We start from the raw sequence: 26,700 nt of genomic DNA on the forward strand, positions 1-26,700 counted from the left end.
TTCCGCGGTATGTTTTGGATTGTTCCAACAATGAAAATTCTTTATTTCATGGTAATTTTTTATTGTTCTAGCATTGAACATCCATTGTTCCGTAGTATGTTTTGAATTGGTCCAGCAACAAAAACTTATTGTTCTGAAAGTAAAATTCAATTGTTCCTCGAAGTTTTAAATGTACCATGACATAATTTTTTGTAGCTCCCCTTATATACTTTGATGTTCTCGTAATGTATAGTTTGAATTTTTCATGTGATATTAGTTTAGCACCTATGGTATAATTTGAAGTGACAAAAACAGCAAACAAAATTCAAAAATATTAAAGAAAATGAAACGTTTCAGTTGGGTATATGGGTTTTAGCAAAGAACCATGTCATAGTATATAACTTTCATGGGCCGTTAGCAGGAAACAGTCATGCGGTCAATCTGGGCCGAATAACTTTCGTTGGCGAAAAATTCCTAGGCGAAGTGAACAAGCCCCTCGGATGAACTTGCCGAGCCTGTTGTGGGCTGCGTTCTCGCTTTCGGCCCAATGTGAAAACAGCCCGAGCTTCGCTGCGTAATGGCTGATCTCTTTTCCTTTGTTTTTTTCTCTTTGTTAGCGACTCTCCTTTCCTACCAGCGTGACACATAAACTGACACTTTGCTGCTTACCGCTCGTTCCACCACCTAGAAACCTAAAATGGCATATATTTAAGAATAAAACTTTTTTAAAAAAAAAATAATATCTATTTAATAACGGAGGTAGTAACTAATATCATTATAGTAGAATCATACATCTAACATTACCCTTGTTTTTGTATACCAACGCTGGAACCTCGTGCGGCCACATCACCGTTTAATTACAGCCACAGGATCTGCCGATCAGCTCAATCTACCCGTTCTTATCTCCATCAGATGGTCCGCTTCTTTTCCACGTCCCTTTCACACACAGCCACCTGGACGCCATCCTCGTTGATGCTTTCCGAAACCTACCTCGCCTTTCCCCCTCCTCTGCGCTGCTACACACTACCTCACTCCTCTCAGCGTCTTCCTCCCTCACTCCCAGATCCTACTGCTCCCAACCCAACTTCGAAACCTCACACAACCACGCCTGTAACTTTCGTGGAGCCGTACCTCACTCCTCTCGCTCCCAGGACACCATCTACCTCGCCGGCGGTAGGGTTGAAAACGGTCGGAAACGGTCGGAATATGCTAAAACCGTTTTCATTTCCGTATTTTTTCTCGGAAACGGAATCGGTAGCGGTAATGCCGAAAACGAATACGGTATCGGTTGTATCGGAAAATCGAAAACGATATTATCGGATCGATAATATGTCGATTTCGATCGGGGATCGATAATTCTGAACGGAAACACCAAAACATAGCTCACAAGTTATACATCACATACGACAAGTTTAATGAAGTCATACATGACATGACTATAATCGACATGAGTATATGGTATATCGATACATCTTTTATGATAAGACAATTGTTAATTGACAAGCAAAAGGATAAAAATCTCCATATAAGCGCAAATGTTTAGCATAAGAATTTAAGTTTCCATACAAGCAGTCAAGCACAACACAACCTCGTCACAAGGATTAAAGTCTCCATACAAGCATAACACTAAGTCTCCATACAAGTTTTGTCCATACAAATATTATTTGACCAAGCACAACACAAACTCATCACTTTTGAACTTCCTCTTTCTTCACTTTTTTGGCGGCCTACAGCTCAACCTCAAGCTCATCATCATCACTTGCTAAGTCTTCGTCCTGTTGTTATGTAGGAAAATTATTCAATTAATCTCCAGCAAGTCTTTTTGCACAAATGAGAACAGAAAATAGAAGTAGTTGTACAATTTATATTTTATACCTCAAACATCAGATTATTAGCAACAACCTCAAGAATATCAAGATCAACGACCAATGACGAAACATTCTTAGAACCTGAAATGTCAAGGCATGTACATTAGTAAAAATGTGAAGACTTTACATGAGTAGAAGTTTAAATTGTCACCTTTTTTTGCTGCAGCTATCCAATCTTTAGTGCAAATCAGTGCTTGTACCATCTCAGGATCAAGACGAGAACGATATGGATCAACAACACGGCCACCAGCACTAAAAGCCGATTCAGAAGCTACCGTTGACACTTGCATGGCAAGCACATCACGAGCAAGCAACCATAGAATAGGATACTCATCCCTCTGACCCTTCCACCATGCTAAAATATCAAATGTATGATAATTGGCTTTGGTAACCTTTAATGGTGGTTCTGCCAAGTACTTATCCAAGTCGTTTGCATCATCATCCAGGTCATGTGTGTCATATAGGTAGCTATCAAGTTCCTCATCTACCGTGTCCATAAACAAATCTGACTCTGTTGAAGGTGCAGGTGCTTTACTCTTTGAAGATGAAGGATTACTAGCAGCATAGCATTCATACATGTTCCTCATAACACAATTAAATTTGTTAAGTTCATCTTGATAGGAATTTTTGTACACCCTCCTTAAGTAAAATTCTACAATTTTCCTCTTGAACCTAGGGTCAAGAACACTTGCAATAGCAAGAGCAACATTGGACTTCTTCCAATACTTCTCAAATTTAAAACTCATAGAAGTTGCCATGCTACTAATAGTAGGATCATCACTATGAGACCAATCAGTTAACAAGAACTTAATCTCACAGAAGCCTTTGAAAAATAAGTTTGCAGTTGGATATAATGTACCAGAAAATAACTCAGTGAGATCAAAGAACTTTTTCAAGCATGGTAAAAGAGATTTTGCCTTTTCCCATTCTGCAGAAGAAGGAGCAATTTTCTCATACCTGCCACGTTCACAAGACATGAGCCTCTCAAAAGCAGCCCTGTAATATAAAGCATCCCTCAACATGGTATACGTTGAATTCCACCTAGTAGAAACATCAAGTGAGAGGCCCGACTTTGTGTCCAATCCACACTCAGTAGCACACTTTAGGAACTCCTCCCACTGCAATGGAGAACCCTTCACAGCCACCACAAATGCTCTAATATTCTGAATTGAAGATGCAATCGCACTCATACCATCTTTAGCAACCAAATTAAGAATGTGATTAGCACATCTGACATGAAAAAAGAGACCATCACAGATTAATGGACAATACTTCTTGAGTCCTAAGATGACATCCTTAACAGCAACTTCATTTGCAGCAGCATTGTCCAGAGTCAAAGAAAATATTTTCTTCTCGATGTTCCATTTCAACATACATGAACTTAAGGTATGAGACATATTCTCACCAGTATGTCGTCCTGGCACATGGAAGAAATTGATAATCCTCTTCTGAATACGCCAATCATCATCTACCCAATGGACAGTCACACACATATACCCCTTGTTCTGATTTGATGACCACATATCCATAGTTGCACTCAAGCGGCATTGAAGGGTTTTAAAATAAGCATACATCTTATCATTTTCTTGCAAATAGAGGTCCATTATATCCTTCCTAACAGTGATACGAGACTTGATAGGAAAGTTAGAACGCAGGGATTTTATAAACTCAACAAAATATTCATGTTCAACTATGTTAAAAGGATACTCATGCATGATTATTGCAATGTATAACTTTCTCAAACTAACTTCTTGATCATACTTGTATGGTTCAATAACTGTCATACCTTTCTCATGATCAGTTTCTGATTTGAGTAGTTGCTGGCCTTTAACAATATTGTGATAATGCTTTAGATGACTCCAAAACCCTGTGGTTCCTCGATTACTCTCAGCTCTATCTTTGCTGGTTTTGTTATTACACCCTTTGAACTTACATTGTGCCCACAACTGATCAACCTGCTTGCCATTCTCCTCCACTGTCACTGTGTACTTGGTGAAATACTGCCATACATCTGATGTGCTCTTCTTTTGCTGTTTCAAAGGAGGTTGTCCATCATCCTCATGGTCCACATCAATGATATCATCAGCACTTGCACCCACTGCACTTGTACTCGCACTTGCACTTGTAGCTGACACCACTTTGTTTTGAGTTCCTATCATTCATTGATAGACAAATGAAAATCAGCAAAGCATATGAACTATAAAATGCACTATGTTATTTTATCCTATCACAACCAAACATTTGAGTTGATAAAACAAAATTTTACACGGAGAATGTCATCACATAGCTATCACATTTGTATTTCAACAAAATTATTTCATAATTTGTCAAATACCTATTATCAGCCTAGTTAAACAATTTGTCAAATACCCTTTGCAATTTAGCTTGTTCTCATCACACTAGAACTATAAAATGAAACTGCAATTGTGCTTGTAAATGCTAAAATGATTATTACCTACAAGCGAATTCTGAGACGAAGTGGCAGTAGCATCACGAGATGGGGGCGGATCCATAACCGTGCGCTGTCGAGAAGTTACTTCTCCGGTAGGTGGTTTCATCGCAGATATGATATGGAGGAGAAGGTGTGCTGCCTACTGTGCTGGGCACCGGTCTGCGCCTCTGCGGAGACACCGGCCTGAGGGAGAGACACCCGGTCACAGAGCCCGTCTGCGCACTGGTCGAAGCGCCGGTCTGTGTGTCGGTTTGTGGCTCTGTGCGCAGGTGGCAGCACCGGCTGGAAGCGGCGCTAGCTGGAACAGGCTGCGGGCGGAGAAGATGTCGGCGACTCAGCGCAGAGGAGACGCCGGGCGACGGGCGGAGAAGACGTCCGCGAGGAGGAGACGCCGGGCGACGGCCAGCCCAGAGAAGACGTCGGCCGGCGGGCGGAGACGACCTGCCGGGTGGAGTAGATGTCGGTCGGCTGGCGGAGACTACATCGGCCGGCGAGCAGAGAAGACGTGTCGGCGCAGAGAAGACATGCCGGGTGGAGAAGACATCGGGCGACGGCCGGAGAAGACGTCGGCCGGCGGGCGGAGAAGACTTGCCGGGTGGACTCGACGCTAGAGGCTAGATCCAGTGCTGGGTCCGGGCGGAGAAGATGTGCCGGGTGGACTCGACGCTGGCTGGAAGATCTGCTGGGCGGAGGAGACGCCGGCTGGAAGTTGCGCTGGCCGGAGGAGGTTGCGTCGCCGGCGTCGGGAGTTGGCGGCTGGCGGCTGGCGGCGGTGCGGCGCACGCTGAATCGTGAATCCTCCAGAGACCTAAGCCTGAGCCGGCGCTGCGTGACTGCGTGAGTGCAAGGTGCGTGACCGTGACTCCGTGAGGCCGTGAGCCCGTGAGGCCGTGAGCCCGTGAGGGACTGAGGGTGTCAGACTGTGGGCCGTGGCCGTGAGCCCGTTTGGTGACGCCTGGATCTAAGAACCGAAGACCCATATACTGAAGTGAAGTGGGCTGCTGATGGGCTAATATATTTCGGTAAATACCGAAAGCCCATACCGGTAATTTCCGGTAAAAATCGGAAAACCGACTAAACGGTCGGAATTGACTCAAACCGATTCCGCTATCATTTCCGGAACATTTTACCGATACCGATACCGATACCGATTCCGAAAATTACCGATTTCGAAATATACGGTCGGCAGTTTTCGAAAACGGCCCCCGGTAAATCGGAAATTTTCGTTACCGTTTTCAACCCTAGCCGGCGGTGCCTCCTAGGTACCACCACCCCGCGTACTGTAATTTCGCCTTAAATTGGCCGATGCCAACTCTACAGCCCTAGATCCCTTCCCCAAAAATCACCGCCATCTCCGTCTTCTCCTCCGCTCGCTCACGAGCCTCTCCTATAGCAGCTCGCGAGGCACAACCACATCCATCGGGCGAACAACACCGGATCATGATGGAGAACTGGGTCCGCATGGTGGTGGAGTATTCTGAAATATCTCCCCTTCTAGAGTCCACACCGGGTCCTGAAGCCTCAATCCCCAAATCGCAATTAGTCTCGCACGACTCCATCACCTCCACATACGCCGCCCCTCGGCTCTGCCCAACGGTCCATACCTTAGCCTCCGCATCCCTTCTCACCGGCGTGACCGCATGCTCGCTGCGCACCTCCGGCCCTAGCCTTGATGCTCTCTCCTGGCTAGCGCTCCCTCTCTGCCACCCTGCTCTGACCGTCAGGCGACCATCATCGTCGTTACCATGCGCGCACCGCCACCTGCAGCTGATGCAACACATACCTAACGACGTCACCCTTCATGGGCTCGCCGCCCTGGTTTCCATCTGTCCTAGGCCTCGGGTGTCACCATGCCCTTGTTTATGACCGGCTTTTGCTGTACTATGGTGGTATCAATGGAGGTTTGGCGCCCTCCGTCAATGCTTGGTTAGCTGTTTCCTCTACCATTGTTTTCCTACACTTTTCCCCCAACTTGATTCCCTCCATGCTCTAGGATTTGTGACTACGGCTTGATTGCATCACTGCTCGGCGTCATCTGCAATTACTAGCGCCAATGGACTCGCTCAACTCACAATTTCTATGTGTCCATCTTGCTCCTCCGGGACAGCAATAGCAAGCTTCCCTCCCTTTAATCTACATCCTCTTCTATGATACACATTTGCTTTGATTGATGTCCAGTCCCCTGCTCAAGTGAACAGATAATTATATAAATCAATGAGAAATACTTATATAAATTAGGGTAGCTTGTGTTCCTCTACTCTATTTTTTTGTTTCTGCTTTTTTTTTTTGAAATAATACTACATCTACCTGGAACAAAGGATGGTTCAGTTGATGTCCTCTTAAGAAACCATTTATTAGACATGTACTTATATTCTGAGATATATTGCAGTGTTTCTCCTTGATGTATGCTAATTTTATGTATTGCTGTGATTCATTGAGCTATGAGGTCACATTTAAGAAACTCTCTATTATCACTTACCCATCAATATAGGTGACATTGCTAATATTGTTCTTATTGTTTTTCCTAAGATTTTTAAAGGTGGTCTGTTCTATTTTACTGTGTTCCATGCATACTCGTCTTGAGGTCAAAGTTATAGCATTATTTTCTAACTGTGTTTGTTTTCCTAATTTTAGATTGGCTGCATAAAAGATTAAGCTCTATGACCATTGTTGAGATTGTTGAGGTGAGGTACTCCATTATTATTCAATTGTTCTCTTATCTGAGTTGTCGAACAATATCCCAAAGCATTACCGTCTCTAACCACAAGAATCTAAGATAATAGCTCTATATCATTTGATTTATCTCCTACAATATACGATGATTTCTAGTAGCTCTTTTACATACATAAGAAATTAGCCTAATAATAATTTAATTATAGAGATTCTGCCGTTCAATGGTGATCCGGTGAACGTGCCCTACTCGAGAAAAAAAATCTCATCCTCCCCGTCTCCCATCTGGCCATTCCCTTCTCGTGATCCCCTGTCCTCCAGGGTTCTTCCTCTGGCCCTACAGCTGCGCAACTCTCCACCGCTACGCTCGCACTCCTCCTCTCTCCATCTTGATCGGAAGATTGATTCGGAGGCCAATATCGACATCAACGCACAAGGGCGCCTTCCCACTTGCTCGCCTCTTGTGGATCCAGCAGCACTGATCCCTCTGATGCCGTCCTTTTCTACACCGTCCGCTTCCCTACAGAGCGGCTATCATCGACACCTTCCTAAGCGGGTTCAGTGGCTACGACCAGTTCTGCATTGGGCTGCAAATACGGTGGCTCCAGGCCCCAGTCACTCGGTCAGATCCGACATCCACAAACCCTTTGGCGGTGGATCTAGCGTCCCTGGCAACTGCCTCTATCCGCTGATCGTCATCCTCACTCTTCAATTGTCCAGCACCAGAAGCCAACTAGAGCACATCTCCATCTGCGCTTATGTCTGGGAAACAGAAAATTTCAGCTAATTACTAGCTATTGGCACATTCAATTCATCGATTTGCTCAATGTTTCTTTGCAACTTATTTCAGTTCATATTTAGAATTGCCACCATTTCAGTTCTGTCTAAATGGAGGAGCAAAGTGCTTAGTCCGATCATAGCAAGGTGAGCACTCAAACTGTTCTTAATTTACTCTGGAGCTTCTTCTTCAGTGACAAACTAGAGAGGCTTCATGTCTCAAAATCGTTTGTAGGATAACCTTTGTCTTATTTATGGAAGATTTAAACAACCATTTTATTTCATGAACCAATTTAGTGTCACTGTATTGTCTATTCAGAAATAGAATGGTTCAATTCAAGGTTGTCCAGTGACTTAATCAGATCATTTCAAATCAAACAGAGCCAATATTTAGGAATTGTAACTTTATTTTGTGGCATGCTACTATTTTTATGAATCAATTTATGTGTTTTGAGCTTGCTTGGATGCACTGTATGAATTAGTGCCGCACTTGCGATGGCCTTCAGTTGGCCCCAGATTGTCTTAAGAAACAGTCCCATATTTTTCTCTAGAACTATACAAGAGCATAGAAACCTACTCGGGCCACGTATCCTCGAATGAGATTAGAACCTCCTTTGCCTACGTAGAAAGTAGCTAGTTAGGATCCTTCGCGTTAAATAAGAAATTGGCTTAATTTATTTAAATTTAGTTAGATTTTTTTTATACTTATTCAATTGTATGCACTGTATCGTTTCTATTAACAATAAATATTTTTTTAATTTGTAGATGACAGACTAAAGTTGGATGTACCTTGATTGCCGTACTTATAATGAGTACATGAGGGGGTGAAGTCTTTCATGAGTGCTACGGTGGCAGATATGGAAGGTCGGGGTAAAACGACAATGTGGTGTTCATGCTGTAATTACAAGAATAAGAAAAGGTTTCCAAAACCTGACAATGTCTACGATTACTTGTTAAGGCGTAGATTCAAAAAGAGATATCACATTTGGAATAAACATAGTGAGGAAGGTCTTAACGAAGGGAAAATGGATCAGGTCCTCCCGGATGGTAGTATGAATCAAGGACTCCCGCGAGCTGGTGATATAGATGATTATCTTAGGGACACAGATATATTAGGATTCAATGATGACTACGTGGATTTGGTGGATAATGTGGATCAAATGGTACGCGAAGCTGAGGGGCACGGTGGGTATAGTGATGGTGAGTTTGCCAAATTTCAGATTCTGGTGCAAGACTCGAAGACACCATTTTATCCTGGCTATAAGGAGAAATACACGCTACTATTTGCGGTGCTTACATTTCTACAATTGAAGGCAACCCATCGTTGGTTTGATAGGAGTTTCAAAGCATCATTGCATCTACTAAGGGACATGCTATCAGAGGGTGCCCAAGACCGTCTACGACGTGAAGAAAATAATTTATCCTTTGATATTGAAAATAAAAAATACATGCATGTAAGGAGGATTGCATCTTGTTTCTTGGAGAGTATGCAGATCTGGATCAATGTTTTATTTATGAAACCCATCGATACAAGTGTAGAAACGATGGTGGCGATGTGAAGGAAGGCAACAGGATAAAAGGGCCTCATAGGAAGGTGATATGGTATTTCCCTATAATTTCCCTTTTGAAGCATTTGTTTGCAAACGAAAAGGAGTTCCAATTGTTGCGGTGGCACATGGAGGATCGTAAGAATGACATAATGATATGACACCCCGCAGATTCAGCTCAATGGCGAACCATTCCACATTTGGTTGTTTTACTGAAGAATTAAGAAATATTAGGTTTTCTATGAGCACAGATGTTATGAATTCATTTGGTAACATGAATACCTCACATAGCACTTGTCATGTTGTACTGTCCATCTACAACCTTCGACCGTAGCTTTTCCGACCTTAATTCCTAGTCCGAGGCAACTTGGCATTGAAAATGATGTGTACCTTAGGCCTTTGGTGGATAATCTTAAAACACTCTAGTCTGAAGGCATTAAGGTTTGGGATTAGTACAAGTGAGAATACTTCACCCTACATGTCATGCTATTCATCACCATCAATGATCTACCAGTATTTCATAACTTGTCAGAGCAGAGTGAAAGAAAATGTGAAGCTTACCTTTAATGCTTAGATGACACTGAGAGTATGTGGTTGAACGAGTCAAAGAAAATAGTGTACATATGGCATGGACGTTTCCTTCCCGAGAACCACCCGTACTAAAAAATGAAGTCTCAGTTTGATGGCATAAGGGAGAAAGTTTCACCTCCAAGGAATTTCAGAGGGCAAGATGTCTATGATAAGGTTAAGAATATCAATGTTGTCCTTGGCAAGCGAAAACAATCCTCCACGAGTGATGAAAATAGAATGTGGAATAAGAACTCAATTATCTGGGAGTTTGATTATTGGAAATACTTAGACATTTGTCACTTTATTGATCTCATGCATGTAGAGAAGAATATATGTGACAGTCTCCTTGGTACAATGCTCAACATGAAGAGGAAAACAAAGGATCATGAAAATGCACGAGCTGACTTTGAAGAAATAGGCTTAAGGCCGAAGCTTCATGCCATGGATACAGATAAAGGAAAATTCCTACCGCCATCTTATATCACCCTATCAAAGAAGGAGAAAAAAGAATTTTATGAGTTCTTGCACACTGTGAAAGTTCCATCCAGTTACTCGTCCAACATTAGAAGACTTGTTTCAGTGAAAGAGCTGAAAATGGTTGGCGGCATGAAGACTCATAATTGCCACGTGATGTTGATGCAGATGATTGCAGCTGGAATTAGAAACATGTTGCCAATTGGTGTTCGAGAGGCTATCATGAGCCCGTGCTTTTTCTTCAATACAATTGGTCAAAATGTACTCAATCCGGAAGCACTAGCCATGCTAGAAAAAAGACACTTTGAGAATCTATATCTTCTCGAGATGTATTTTCTACCATCCTTTTTTGATATCATACTCCATTTCACAGCTCACCTTGTGAAGTAGATTTATTTCATTGGCCCCGTGTTCCTGCATCAGATGTATCCATATGAGAGATTCATCGGTGTTCTCAAGTCGTACGTCAGAAATCAAGCTTTGCCTGAGGGTTGCATCATACAGGGTTACTCTACAGAGGAGGTAGTGGACTGGTGCATTAATTACACCGACCCAGATAACCCAATTGGTGTGCCTCATTCTTGCCACGAGGGTAGGCTCATATGTCAAGGCATTCTGGGGAAATATACAATTACTCCTGAGCCAAGGGTATACGACCAAGCTCATTTCCTCGTGTTGCAATAAATGAATGAAGTGTCCCTATATATTGGTGAGCACAAACAATTGATTTTTCAAGAGAATCTAGGGCGGACCGAAGCTTGGCTTGTAAAGCAACATATGCAAGGTTCAACACTTGGTTTCAATATCAATTCAATCAATCGAGTACTCATACAAGTGATTTGATTAGAAAACTAGCAGCGGGTCCTATAAACACAATCACAACATATCAAGTGTACGATATAAATGATTACATATTTTACACGGTTGCCCAATATCAGAAAAGCACATACCAAAATAGTGGAGTCTATATAGATGCTTATGATAACAACATGCACATGAGCACATACTATTGTCAGGTAGGAGATCTAAGAATTGGATTACTTGGGCTTCAAGGTACCCTTGCTTCGATGCCATTGTGTACACAGGACAAAGGGCGTTACGAAAGACAAGTATGGATTCACTAGCATTAATCTCAAACTTGTTGGATATAAGGACGAACCTTTCGTACACACTAAACAAGTTGCTGAGGTGTTTTATATGACTAACACGACAAATAAGAAACTTAATGTGGTTCTCGCCGGGAAAAAGACAGATCGTTAGAGTTGAAAAAGTGGTTGATGACGACAAGTACAATCAATTTGATGAAATCCCCTATTTTGATACTGCAATCATGCCACAGGTTACACAGAACGAGAAGACTCCATACCTACATTCCGACTATAACGAAGGGATCCATGTCAAAATAGCATGGAAACTACGAGTACAGGTCAAATGATGAATGAATCAATGTAACCTCAAATTTGTAATATTTTTAATATTCAATTAAGTCTAAATTTCATGTGGATTGACACCCTAAGTTTGAATCTATGAATTTTTATGAATTTAGATGATTTTTTATTAATCTACATGATTTTTTTTATGAATTTTTAGGAATTTTGCGGAATTTTTATGAATTTTCATGAATTAAATAGTGCACAATCATGATTTTGCATTTGTAAATAAATTCATAAAATAAATAAATAAATTAGAAGGAAAAAAGAAATTCTATTCTTAAAAGAAAGTATACCAAAATGCCTCTGAAAGTCATTAGTTACAGGTCATCTCTATGACCCGTAACTAATGACTTCATGTTAGTGATGGGTCATAAATATAACCTATCACTACTGACTTTCGGATCACATGAGTCTCAACGATCTCAACGACACCTCCCGATGAGATGTCTAGACCACGTCCCGATCACACGACCAGAGCTCATGTCTCGACCACATGTCCAGACCAGTCATTAGTGGCGGATGATACTAGTCATTAGTGACAGGTCATCTCTATAAACCATCACTAATGACTTCATCATGCAACGAGTTCATTTTTCTCATCATCAGATTATCTGGCGTGCATATCTCAGTGTTCTTCCAAAAATGGTCCGACATTCATCTTTAGCAATCACCGGAGCATCTGACGCTCATATCTTCAAATCGGCTCTTTTAGTCCGACGTTCTATCGACATTCTTTCTTGTCATCAGCAGATCATTCGATGTTCAAAAATTTTGTCAGGCCCGCCTATCATATCTGGATCTGAGTTGTGGTCTTATTAGTGACGGGTGATTGACTCATTAGTGACATGTGTATTATTTTTCCCATCACTAATGTAAAGGTCATTAGTAATAGGTTGTAGCTACAACCCGTCACTAGTGACCTGCCTATATAAAAGTGTGCCAGAACCCTAGCCCCCACATTTGCCTAAGTTCTAATGCCTCCTCCTCCACAGCCACCCCCCCGGTCGACCCTGGAGCCTTGACAATCCCCACGTCGTCTCCTCCCCAAAAAGCACCCCGATGTCAAGGAGCCTGCGTTGCTGTGCTCTGTGCCCTCGTCAACCGCCGCCGTCACTGAGGACTACCACCTGATGCCAAGGAGTCTGCGATGTTGTGCTCTGCACCGCCATCATCCTCGTCCATCGATGTGAGGAACAGTCCAAACAATATTCTAATTAATCATCAGGAGGATCATTAAACATAATCACAACCTCGACGATTAACAAGAATACCATCTCGGTAGTCCCAACACGTGTTTTGTGCCCAAGATCGGAACACATACCTTCCAACATTTAGCATCACAACATAGCTTAAGAAAGAGCAAGTAATTAAAGTTATGTTACAAGTTGTTAAGAATGCAACAAGTTATTACAATTTACAGCAAAAGAGAGCTAGGAGGAGACTAAAACCTGCTCAACTCCTAACTAGCAAAAGAAACTAAGCAGTGGAATACTAAAAGCTATACAGCAAAAGGAGGATAGCGCCATATGCCCTTAGGCTCCATCACAAAAGCACGACCTTCGAGAGTAGGATGAACTACTCTTGCCCGCCACCCTGATCGGCAGGCACGAAGTAGCCAAACACCGGCCCTTCCTCACCTGCAAAACCTGTAGAGCAGCTGAGTACAAAGGTACTCGTAAGACTTAAACCATATAGAGTACATATACATAGCTCGACTCCAAGGAATTTGCATTGAGCTATTAGCAAAGAAAAGCCACATGGTTAAGTTAAACATAAGTAGTAAGCAACCTAGACACATAGATGTGAGCAACTAACTTAACCAACAACAACATAAATCTACCCGACCATAACCAACTGAACATAAATAACTGAAACCATTGAACATATATGTAACAAAGACCAACTCAACCTTCTCCCATATATCCAAACATCAACCACAAGCGAAAACTCTATGACCGATGCAGATGGACAGAAGGATTCTCATGATCGAGAGCGCGGCATTTCAAAATATTTTTACACCCTGCAGGGGGATACTCCTGGACCCACACGACTTGAGGACCATATGGCTTGCATGACCACACAGGTCCATACAAGAGGGTATTCATATCAACTTTTCCCAATAAGCCCCAACCATTTGGATCATGCATCGCTCGGCGCGGAGGTACTAGAACTACTCTCGGAGCAAACTAGGACCTTTTACAAACCCGCCAGCTCACACCATCGATGTTCATGCCCAAATGATCATAGCTACAAAGGTATTTAGCTCGTCTTACCATTAGATCGGCATATGGTGAGTAAGGTAAGTGCTAAAGCCGACTACACCGACGATCGGTGCTTAAACGATGCAAGCGGTCTACGGTGTCCAGGTTCCTCTCCTGTCCTACCCCCAGGACTTTCCTCCGGAGCAGATAACACCCCAAGCACCGTCCACATCTTGTCTCATACTCACCACTCATACAACCATCATCAACCCATATCCAACATTGTGATCATTATAAAAGTAAATATCACATATGCTCGCAAACATACATAAGCATAGTTCATCAATTTTAGACTTCATTCAATTGAACAAAGGTACAATATGCTTAGTTGCTTGCCTTGCTGCACTTGGGTTTGCCTGACACTCCCCGCACAGAATTCACAGAAATGCGGGAGCTCGTTGCCGCCTTCGCTCACATCTGCGTCACGCTACGGTTCTTTGTTCACTAAAAGGGAGAGCACGTGCAATGATGAGTATGAATGAAGTGCAACAATGCATGCCATAATATGAATATGAAGAAAAGCCATGAAAATATACTTTAAATTGAATGAAAATATTTACCTAGTTAGAACAAGCATAAGAAGACTAGCAAAATTGGATTTACCCATTTTGGACTTGTAAAGAATTAATAGTGAATTAATGAAGCCTTAATGTAATTATTTTATCCCAGAAAGTTAATTAATTATTTCATGGCTGAGAATATTTTTAATAGGTATAGGAAGTTATTATGAAACCAACAAAATTGGTTTCATAATTTTGGAGCTACGGATAATTTATTATAAATTTTACAAGCCGCAAACCGCTTGATAAACAGTAACTATGGAGTATCCGTAAATTTCTGCGGATAATCCGCATTTTTGCAAAATATCTGTGAATTTCTGTGGAGAATCCGGACTGTCCAGAGTTGCTCCTAAAAAGGGGAGAACTTTGCCAAATCTACTTGCTAGCCTCTCCAATCCAAAGGAGAATATTTTTGGGGTAGTTTATGGGGTCTAGAACTCACTCATCAACTCAGCAACTCGATTCCTAACTCAAATCTCATCTAATCCTCATTTTGGTCCAAAGCATCAAGAACTCATGAACTTTGCTTTATCATGAAATTGACCAACCAAATCACGAATTCATGCCATGCGGAGCCTAAGAGACTTACCCACGGTGCTTGCGGAGGTTAGTGACCACCGAGTGTTGAAGGAAATGGAGTGAAACGCTCGGGAGATGAAGAAATCTGGTGTTCCTCACGTTTCAACCCTAAACACCAAAAGATACCAAAATTGGCTCGAATCCTCCGAGAAAATGAAAATGAATTAGAGGGATGGATATCTTACGAGCTAGTGATCGCGTACACACCACATGCACACCTCGATTCCTTCTACTGAGGTGGGATTTTGGGGGAGAAGGAGTGAGTGTTTGAGAGAGAGAGGGAGGAGCAGCAGCTGCTGCTGCCTTGCTACCGTGAGGAAGAGGGAGCACAAGTGAGGGTGGGTGGGAGCAGGTGGGGGCTGCCCATTATGTGTGGTGGGTGGTGGGGCCACATGTGGGGCCCATGTGGAAGAGAGAGGAGGTTCGTTTTAATTGCGAATTCAATTCTTTTCTCTCCCGAATTTCTTTCTCTCATCCAATGACTCAGAACATTGTGCTCTAGTGTGCCAAAATAACTTACCACAAATTTAATTATGACGCTAATGATGCATGATTAAGCTTAATCACGCGATTATGGAATTTGGGACATGACAAACCTCCCCTCCTTAAGAGGAATCTCGTCCTGAGATTCGAAAATCCTTGGGAGAAGGTGACAGCGATGGACATAGACACATGAGATGTCCCAATGTGCACATACCACAATGGTAATTACAAGTTTTCAAAAAGCTCGGGATACTCGGAGCTAATATGAACAAGGGTTCCCGATCTTCCGAAAGGTTCTGGTAACTCTCGATTTGGTGGAAACGAGACACAAGTCGATCCGGCTTCCGAACAACACGATCCGAAACCCCGCAATCGCAGCACCACGTCTCCTCTGGTTATCAACCGGCGTTGCACGGTTGACCTCGCCAAGAAGGCTAAAATCCTTGCCTGCGAATCGAAGAATACAAGCAAGAACAAGGAAGAATGCAACCAAATTGCAGATAAATGATTAAGTTCACGAGTTGGGGTCTCACAAACCGACGAAACGGCGAAACTGTTCTTGACAGAATAATCTAAGCAAAACCCAACCCTAATTAGGACGACGGCTACTGTATATAAAGGATTAGGGTCGGCCAAGGACCCCTAGACGCGTCCCTAATGGACTCCAACACGATACATGGCCCAATGGACCAAAAACGGTGACGCAGCACCGGGACAGATTCTGGATGCTGACTTGTTTCGACGTTTCCCGTTGACTCAGAAGGAATTTGGACCTCAAACCAACGCCATTGGTTTCCTTATGAAATTATCTTTCCAACCATATGTGAATCGTCGAAAACGGAGTCCGGATGCGTCCTGGGCGTCCGTTTTATTGCTCGCTGGTCCTGGAGGCCGAGGCTGATTCGGACTCGAGTTGGACTGGACCTCCTGCTGTTGTTGGACATCCTAGCTGCTCCTCCACGCCTCCAAGCCTTCCTCTATGTGTTTCCTTGTCCTCTTCATGATTCCTAAATAACACATAATCATTAGGTAGTAATCTATTCTCAAAATTATATAAAGAGTTGCTTAGGAACGAGCTCACCTCTAAATTTAATTGTCGTGCGCGAGCTCTTGTGATTGGACCTTGAAAGTTCAATGGAGGATCATTGTATGTATCCGAGGGAGTGATGTCCTCATCATCCTCCCCCTCTTGAATTGGAGTCGTCCTCGACTCAAGCTCATCATCGGCTCCCAAGTAAGGTTTCAAATCTGCAATGTTAAAAGAAGGACTAACCCCGAACTCGGGTGGCAACTCAAGTTTATATGCATTATCATTTATTTTCTCAATTATCTTATAAGGACCAGCAGCTCTTGGCATTAATTTAGACTTACGCAGCTCTGGAAACCTATCTTTTCTTAAATGTAACCACACTAAATCACCCGGTTCAAGTTTGACTTCTTTCCTACCTTCACTACCAGCAATTCTATACTTTTCATTCATCTTTTCGATATTTATTTTAGTTGTTTCATGCAACTTACGAATAAAATCAGCACATGCACTAGCATCACTATGTGTTCTTTCAGTGGTAGGTAAAGGCAAAAGATCAATAGGAGCGCGAGGGGTAAAACCATACACTACCTGAAAAGGACTTACCTTGGTGGTAGAATGTGTTGCCCGATTATAAGCAAACTCCACGTGGGGCAAACATTCTTCCCACATCTTCAAATTTTTCTTCAAAATAGCTCTCAACATGGTACCCAAAGTGCGGTTCACTACCTCCGTTTGGCCATCAGTTTGTGGGTGGCAAGTAGTAGAAAACAATAGTTTTGTACCCAACTTATTCCATAGAGTGCGCCAAAAGTGACTCAAAAATTTAGCGTCGCGATCTGAAACAATAGTAGAAGGCATACCATGCAAGCGAACAATCTCTTTGAAAAAGAGGTCAGCAATATAAACGGCATCATCACTTTTATGACAAGGTATAAAATGTGCCATCTTAGAAAAACGATCCACAACAACAAAAATGCTATCCCTCCCTCTCTTAGTCCTAGGCAATCCCAAAACAAAGTCCATCGAAATATCTGCCCAAGGAATAGAAGGAACAGGAAGAGGCATATACAAACCATGTGGATTCAAGCGAGACTTAGCCTTTTAACATGTGGTACAGCGTGCCACGAACCGCTCAACATCTCTCCTCATCTTTGGCCAAAAGAAATGTGTGGCCAACATATCCTCCGTCTTCTTAGCACCAAAATGTCCCATCAATCCTCCTCCATGTGCTTCCTGCAACAACAAAAGACGAACGGAACCAACTGGAATGCATAGACGGTTAGCTCTAAACACAAATCCATCATTGATCACAAACTTGTTCCATGTACGTCCCTCTTTACAGTTCAGCAATACATCTTTAAAATCAGGATCAAGCACATATTGTTCTTTTATTGAGTCAAGTCCAAAAATTCTATAATCAAGTTGGGACAACAAAGCATATCGTCTAGACAAAGCATCAGCAATTATATTATCCTTCCCTTTCTTGTGTTTGATAACATAAGGAAAAGATTCAATAAATTCAACCCACTTAGCATGTCTACGATTCAGATTATTTTGAGAACGAAGATACTTAAGCGATTCATGATCTGAATGTATAACAAATTCTTTAGGCCACAAATAATAACACCACGTCTCTAAAGAACGTACAAGTGCATACAATTCCTTATCATACGTAGAGTAATTAAGAACAGGGCCATGCAATTTTTCGCTAAAGTATGCAACGGGCTTACCTTCTTGCATCAAAACACCTCCAATGCCAACTCCACTAGCATCACATTCTAGCTCAAAGGTCTTACCAAAATTTGGAAGTTGCAGCAATGGCGCATGCGTAAGCTTGTCCTTCAAAGTGTCAAAGGACTCCTCTTGTGCCTTACCCCAATGGAACACCACACCTTTCTTTGTCAACTCGTGTAAGGGGGCAGCAATGGCGCTGAAATCCTTCACGAAACGACGATAAAAACCTGCAAGTCCAAGAAAACTTCTCACCTGTTTGATGTTTTGGGGCACCGGCTAACTCTTTATGGCTTCAATTTTCATCTCATCCACCTCAATTCCCTGTGGAGTAATAACATAGCTAAGAAAAGAGACTCGATCCGTGCAAAAGATGCACTTCTCAAGGTTACCAAATAAACGTGCATCACGTAAAGCATTAAAAACAGCACGTAAGTGATCCATATGTTCATCCAAAGACTTGCTATAAATCAATATGTCATCAAAGTAAACCACCACAAATCGTCCAATAAAAGCTCTTAAAACCTCATTCATCAAACGCATGAAAGTGCTAGGTGCATTAGTTAAACCAAAAGGCATTACTAACCACTCATATAATCCGAATTTAGTTTTGAAAGCTGTTTTCCATTCATCTCCAAGTTTCATTCTAATTTGGTGGTAACCACTACGCAAGTCGATCTTTGTAAAAATTACAGAGCCACACAACTCATCAAGCATATCATCAAGTCTAGGAATAGGATGGCGATATCGAATAGTAATGTTATTGATGGCTCTACAATCAACACACATACGCCAAGTACCATCTTTCTTAGGAACCAAAATCACAGGAACAGCACAAGGACTAAGGCTCTCACGTACATACCCGCGGTCCAAAAGCTCTTGGACTTGCTGCTGAATTTCCTTAGTCTCCTCGGGATTGGTTCGATACGCAGCACGATTTGGCAATGTTGCTCCCGGGATCAAATCGATTTGATGCTCTATCCCTCTCATAGGTGGCAGTCCCGGGGGTATCTCAGCTGGGAAAACATCCTCATACTCCTGCAAAAGGTTAGTGGCAGCAGGAGGTATCGAACTAATAACATCATCAAGCGAATACAAAACTCGTTTGCAAACCAAGGTGTAGCAAATATCATTATTAGAAATTTCAGCAAGGTCACTTTTTAGTGCAAGCATAACACCACCCTTCAATTTTATGCCCTCTACCTTAGAACTAGGTGTAGACTTATCCTTTTTAGGTGGGTAAAGAGAATTAGCAACTTGCTGATTTTCAGATTTAGTATCACGCAAATTAGCAGCTCGTTCTTTATCAGCTTGTACAATTTCAGCAGGGGTCATAGGAACCAAAGTAATTTTCTTTCCTTTATGCATAAAAGTATATGTATTACTTCTACCATGGTGTATAGCATCATTATCAAATTCCCAAGGTCGACCCAATAAAAGTGAGCAAGCTTCCATAGGTACCACATCACAGTCAACATAATCAGCATAGGAACCAATGGAAAAAGAGACTCTGCAAGTTTGTGTTACCTTAGCTTTTCCAGCATCATTAAACCACTGAAGATTATGATAATGATCTATGGCAAAAAAAAAATGATATGGCAGTGGACTATGGAACGAAGGCGAAAACACTCGAAACTAAGGGTAGATATGAACCTGACGGTATACCTGAAGCTCTGATACCACTTAATATGAACAAGGGTTCCCGATCTTCCGAAAGGTTCTGGTAACTCTCGATTTGGTGGAAACGAGACACAAGTCGATCCGGCTTCCGAACAACACGATCCGAAACCCCGCAATCGCAGCACCACGTCTCCTCTGGTTATCAACCGGCGTTGCACGGTTGACCTCGCCAAGAAGGCTAAAATCCTTGCCTGCGAATCGAAGAACACAAGCAAGAACAAGGAAGAATGCAACCAAATTGCAGATGAATGATTAATCTCACGAGTTGGGGTCTCACAAACCGACGAAACGGCGAAACTGTTCTTGACAAAATAATCTAAGCAAAACCCAACCCTAATTAGGGCGACGGCTACTGTATATAAAGGATTAGGGTCGGCCAAGGACCCCTAGATGCGTCCCTAATGGACTCCAACACGATACATGGCCCAACGGACCAAAAACGGTGACGCAGCACCGGGACAGATTCTGGACGCTGACTTGTTTCGATGTTTTCTGTTGACTCAGAAGGAATTTGGACCTCAAACCAACGCCATTGGTTTCCTTATGAAATTATCTTTCCAACCATATGTGAATCGTCGAAAACGGAGTCCGGATGCGTCCTGGGCGTCCGTTTTATTGCTCGCTGGTCCTGGAGGCCGAGGCTGATTCGGACTCGAGTTGGACTGGACCTCCTGCTGTTGTTGGACGTCCTAGCTGCTCCTCCACGCCTCCAAGCCTTCCTCTATGTGTTTCCTTGTCCTCTCCATGATTCCTAAACAACACATAATCATTAGGTAGTAATCTATTCTCAAAATTATATAAAGAGTTGCTTAGGAACGAGCTCACCTCTAAATTTAATTGTCGTGCGCGAGCTCTTGTGATTGGACCTTGAAAGTTGAATGGAGGATCATTGTATGTATCCGAGGGAGTGATGTCCTCATCAGGAGTGGATCTTGTCCTCCCTCCCAAGTCGCTTCATCCTCGGTGTGGTTTCTCCACTAGACTTTTACAAACTTGATAGAATGACGCCGAGTCTTGCATTCTGCTTCATCCAAAATCTGGATTGGTCGCTCACAATATGTAAGATCCGGCTGCAACTCTTGGTTTGCCACTTCGATGACTTCGGTTGGGATCCAAAGACATTTCTTCAGTTGCGACATATGGAAGACATTGTGAACGGTGGAGAGGGACGGGGGCAAGTCCAACTGATATGCTACCTCTCCATACCGAGCAACAATTTGGAATGGTCCCACGTAACGAGGCGCTAGCTTCCCTTTGACTTGAAAGCGGTGAACCCCTTTGAGTGGAGACACCTTGAGATACACAAAGTCTCCAATGGAGAATTCAAAATCTCAATGGCGACGATCCACATGGTTCTTCTGTCGTGATTGTGCCATGTGGAGACACTTACAAACTATTAGAACATGCTATTCTGCCTCTTTGACCAAATCCAGGCCTAGAAAAGCCCGTTCGCCAGATTCAGACCAATTCAACAACGTTCGTCACTTCTACCATAGAGAGCTTCAAACGACGACATCTAAATGCTCGCTTGGTAACTGTTGTTGTAGGAGAACTCAGAAAATGTCAAGCAAATGTCCCACCTCGTCCCATAAGTGAGAACACATGCTCGGAGCATGTCCTCTAGAATCTGATTCACCCTCTCAGTTTGGCCGTCGGTTTGAGGGTGGTAAGCGGTGCTGTGGAAGAGCTCGGTTTCCATAGCCTCGTGAAGGCTCCTCCAGAAGTGAGAAGTGAACTACATGCCTCGATCATAAACGATCTTCTTCGGAACCCCATGAAGGCAAACAATTCTAGTGAGGTACAACTTGGCATAGTCCTTAGCACCATATCGAGTCTTCACCGGAAGGAAATTTGCTGACTTGGTAAGCTGGTCAACGATGATCCAAATCGAGTCATAGCCTTGCGAGGTTTTTGGCAAACCGGTAATAAAATCCATACCGATTTCCTCCCACTTCCAGGAGGGAATGGGCAAAGGCTGAAGTGTACCAGCTAGCTTAAGATGCTCGGCCTTCACCCTTCGGTAGACATCACACTCAGTGACATATCAAGCAATTTCTCACTTCATGCGAGTCCACCAATAACATGGCTTGATGTCTTGATACATTTTTGTGCTTCTTGGATGGATGGATAACAAAGAGTTATGAGCTTCATCCAGAATTTTCTTCCTTAATACCTCAACTTTCGGAACCACTAGCTGGTTCCCAAACCACAGGACACCTTGATCGTCTTCAGAAAAACACGTGGCCTTGCCTTTCCTTCATCTTGTCTCTAATTCGGGCCATGCCCTTATCACCTTTCTGAGCTTGCTTGATTTCATCCAGAAGGGTGAACTTGATCTCCAGGTTAGCAAGAAAACCATTCGAAACCATTTAAAGTCCAAGCCGGCAGAATTCATCACAAAGTGTGACATTTTCGAGCTGACCACAAGGCAATTGCATCGATCCTTCCAGCTTAAGGCATCGGCGACCAAATTCGCCTTGCTAGGATGATAATGAACTTCCAGCTCATAGTCTTTGATCAATTCAAGCCATCTTCGCTACCCCATATTCAGATCCACCTGAGTAAAGATATACTTGAGGCTTTTGTGATCCATATAGATACGACATAGATTCCCCAGCAAATAATGGCGCCAAATCTTCAGAGCATGCACAATCGCCGCAAGCTCCAAGTCATGAGTTGGATAGTTCTCTTCATGGCGCTTCAACTCTCATGAGGCATAAGAAACAACTCTGCCCTCCTGCATAAGGACACAGCCGAGGCCTATGCCGGAAGCGTCGCAATAGACAACAAAGTCCTTGTTCACATCGGGCTGAGTAAGAACGGGAGCGGTTGTGAGCAACTTCTTTAAAGTCTGAAAAGCTAACTCGCATTCACTCGATTACTCGAACACACTGCCTTGCTTTAACAGTTCAGTCATCAGCTTGGCTATCTTGGAGAAGTTCTCAATGAACCGGCGGTAATAGCCCGTGAGTCCGAGAAAACTTCAGATGTCAGTGACACTTCTGGGTTGCACCCAATTGAGCACATCTTGCACCTTGCTTGGGTCAACTGCAACACTATTCTCTGATAGAACATGACCTAGAAAAGCTACCTCCTGGAGCCAGAACTCGCACTTGCTGAACTTGGCATACAGTTGGTGATCTTGAAGGCGTCCAAGAACAACACAGAGGTTATATGCATACTCTTCCTTAGTCTTGGAGTATATAAGAATTCTGTTGATGAAAACCACGAAAAACTTGTCAAGTCCTCCATGAAAATAGTGTTCATCAAGTACATGAAGAACGCCGGGGTATTCGTCAAGCCAAAGGACACGACAGTAAACTCATAAAGACCATAACGAGTTGAGAAAGCCGTCTTTGGAATATCCTCTGGTTGAATCTTTATTTGATGATAGCCCAATCTTAACTTAATCTTTGAGAAAACCCAAGCACCGGTCAACTGATCGAATAGAATATCGATCCTGGGAAGCGGATACTTATTCTTGACAGTGACCTCATTTAGCAGGCGGTAATCAACACACATCCGTAGGGTACCATCCTTCTTTTTCACAAAGAGTGGCGAGTATCCCCAAGGTGAGGAGCTCGGACGAATAAACCCCTTCTCTAGCAACTCCTTCAACTGTTTCTTCAACTCAGCTAGCTCAACTGACAACATATTAAATGACTTCCTTGAAACTGGGGCCGCTCCGAGCACAAGGTCAATAGAGAATTGCATGGCGCGGTCGGGTGGCTTTTCAGGCAACTCATTCGGAAAGACATCCAGAAATTCACACACCATAGGGATACTTAATAGATCCGTGGTGAGGACAACCTTCAAAGTATAAAGGCAAGGATCAACTGCCTTTGAGCTTCAATTGAATTTGGGAGCCAGACAGACCATTTAGAGTAGCGATCCGCTGAGCACAATCCATGACAGCTTTTTTCTTAGTGAGCCAATTCATCCCTAAAATGATATCTTTCTCCTTGGACTTCATTAACAACATATTTGCACTGAACGATATCTCATTGATAACAACCGATGCTCTAGGCACACACTGATTGATAAACACCTTGGTTCCGGGTGCATCAATGAGATAAGGTGTAGGAGTGGCACTAACACTTAGGCCATGATGCAGGACATAGCTCGTAGCTACGAAATAGTGAGAAGCTCCAGAGTCGAAAAGAACAACTGCAGGAATGACAACGGAGTTGAAATTCATAAGCAACGTACCCATCAGTATGGTGTCACCCTCGTGAACATCCTTGGCGGTGGTGTGGCACGCTCGGCCACGCTTGGGGACATGGGTCGCCTGAGAAGAATATGGTGCAAACTGAGCAAGTGGTGGCCTTGGAGCGGTCACCATGGCTCCTGGCTTCGGATATGAGCAACCCCGAGCATAGTGGCCAACACGGCCACAGTTGTAGCATGGGCCGCCGGGGCCACCTATCACGCTCACTTGAGAGCCGGAGGAGGGTCTTGCAGGCTGCCCTTGTGGAGTGGAGAAAGTCGGACGCTGCACCAACCACATCGGTCGTGGAGCAGTCGGTGCCAACACATGAGATGGTGGAGGCTGACTCTCAGTGCGAGCGTGTTTAGTGCTACCGCTCATAGAAGGCGACGGACCCCTCTTGCGCTTCTTCTCCTTTTGGTGGTTCTTGAGCTTGAACTCCATCGTGAGGGATGTGCTCACCAACTTGTTGAAGTTGGTGAACTCGTGTGTGGATAGCCAATCTTGCATCTTCGAGTTGAGGCCATTGACAAAACAGTATTGTTTCCTCTCGTCGGTGTTGACCTCATCCTGAGCAAACTATGCAAGGTGGTTGAACACCTACATGTACTCCATCACAATTCTCCCTCCTTGCTTGAGGTCCATATACTCCTGCATCTTGATCTCCATAAGGCCCTTTCGATTGTGAAAGTCACGGAATGCATGGCGGAACTCCGCCCAAGACACCCGGTGATTGGCGTGGTGCATGGTCAAGATGTTGGACCACCACGTGCCCACCGCACCCTGAACCTGATGGGCGGCGAAGAGCGCCCTCTCGTGGTCCTCACATCGAAGGAGAGTGAGCTTCTGCTCGATAGTCCGGGGCCAGTGGTCGGCATCTAGAGGATCCTCAGCCTGCGAGAATGTGGGCGGTTGAGTCCGTAGAAAATCAGAGAAGTCATCTCAGCGTCCGGCCTCACCTCCTCCATGTGGGGTCATGTTGCGCACAAGAGCCTCGAGAAGCGCCCTTTGAGCCTGACAGTTCTGCTCAATTTGCATGAGCACATCCACCATGGTCGGTGGTGGAGGCGGCAGAGGGTTGTTCTCATTCGAGGCCTCAGGAAGCCCACCCAAACTGCCACAGGTTCTCATCCTATTTTAGTGATAAAACGAAGAAAAAGAATGATCAAACTCCGACATAGCATACTAGCGTTAGCGGGACACCAATTCCAAGCGAAGCACACTAAGGCACATCAGCGAAAAAAATGCACCCTCAAATGTGCGAAGAGTCCACAAAAACTTACGGAGTGTCCATAGAAATGAGGAATGTCCGCAAAAATCTCTGGAGTCTCCGCACTTTTGTGGAGGATCCGCAAAAATGTGCGGATTGTCCGCAATTTAGCAAAATTTTAGATTTAGATTTTAACAGGGAAAAATGCATTCTCAAATGTATAGTGCAAGATGAACTATGGAACATGAAAGTATGCTCGATCCTTATCATTACGTTTCTTTCCCAAATGCATTATACTTAGGGTCATAGTATAGCAGTTTATACATATTAGCATGAAAGGATACTTTAGTGGGTTGACACACTTGCTATACTACGTCCTAAGCATTTTTAGGCTACTTCATTAAACCAAGCTCTGGTACCACGCTGTGAGGAACCGTCCAAATAGTATTCTAATTAATCATCAGGAGGATCATTAAACATAATCACAACCTCGACGATTAACCAGAATACCATCTCGGTAGTCCCGGCACGTGTTTTGTGACCAAGATCGGAACACATGCCTTCCAACATTTAGCATCACAAGTTCTTAAGCATGCAACAAGTTATTACAATTTACAGCAAAAGAGAGCTAGGAGGAGACTAAAACTTACTCAACTCCTAACCAGCGAAAGAAACTAAGTAGTGGAATACTAAAAGCTATACAACAAAAGGAGGATAGAGCCATATGCCCTTAGACTCCATCACAAAAGCACGACCTTCGAGAGTAGGATGAACTACTCTTGCCCGCCACCCGGATCGGCAGGCACAAAATAGCCAAACACCGGCCCTTCCTCACCTGCAAAACCTGTAGAGCAGCTGAGTACGAAGGTACTCACAAGACTTAAACCATATAGAGCACATATACATAACTTGACTCCAAGGATTATGCATTAAGCTATTAGCAAGGAAAAGCCACATGGTTAAGTTAAACATAAGCGGTTAGCAACCTAGACACATAAATGTGAGCAACTAACTTAACCAACAACAACATAAATCTATCCGGACATAACCAACTGAACATAAATAACTGGAACCATTGAACATATATGTAACAAAGACCAACTCAACCTTCTCCCACATATCCAAACATCAACCACAAGCGAAAACTCTACGGCCGATGTAGATGGACAGAAGCATGCTCATGACCAAG

This window comes from Phragmites australis, chromosome 24, assembly GCF_958298935.1.
Source record: "Phragmites australis chromosome 24, lpPhrAust1.1, whole genome shotgun sequence".
NCBI lineage: Eukaryota > Viridiplantae > Streptophyta > Magnoliopsida > Poales > Poaceae > Phragmites > Phragmites australis.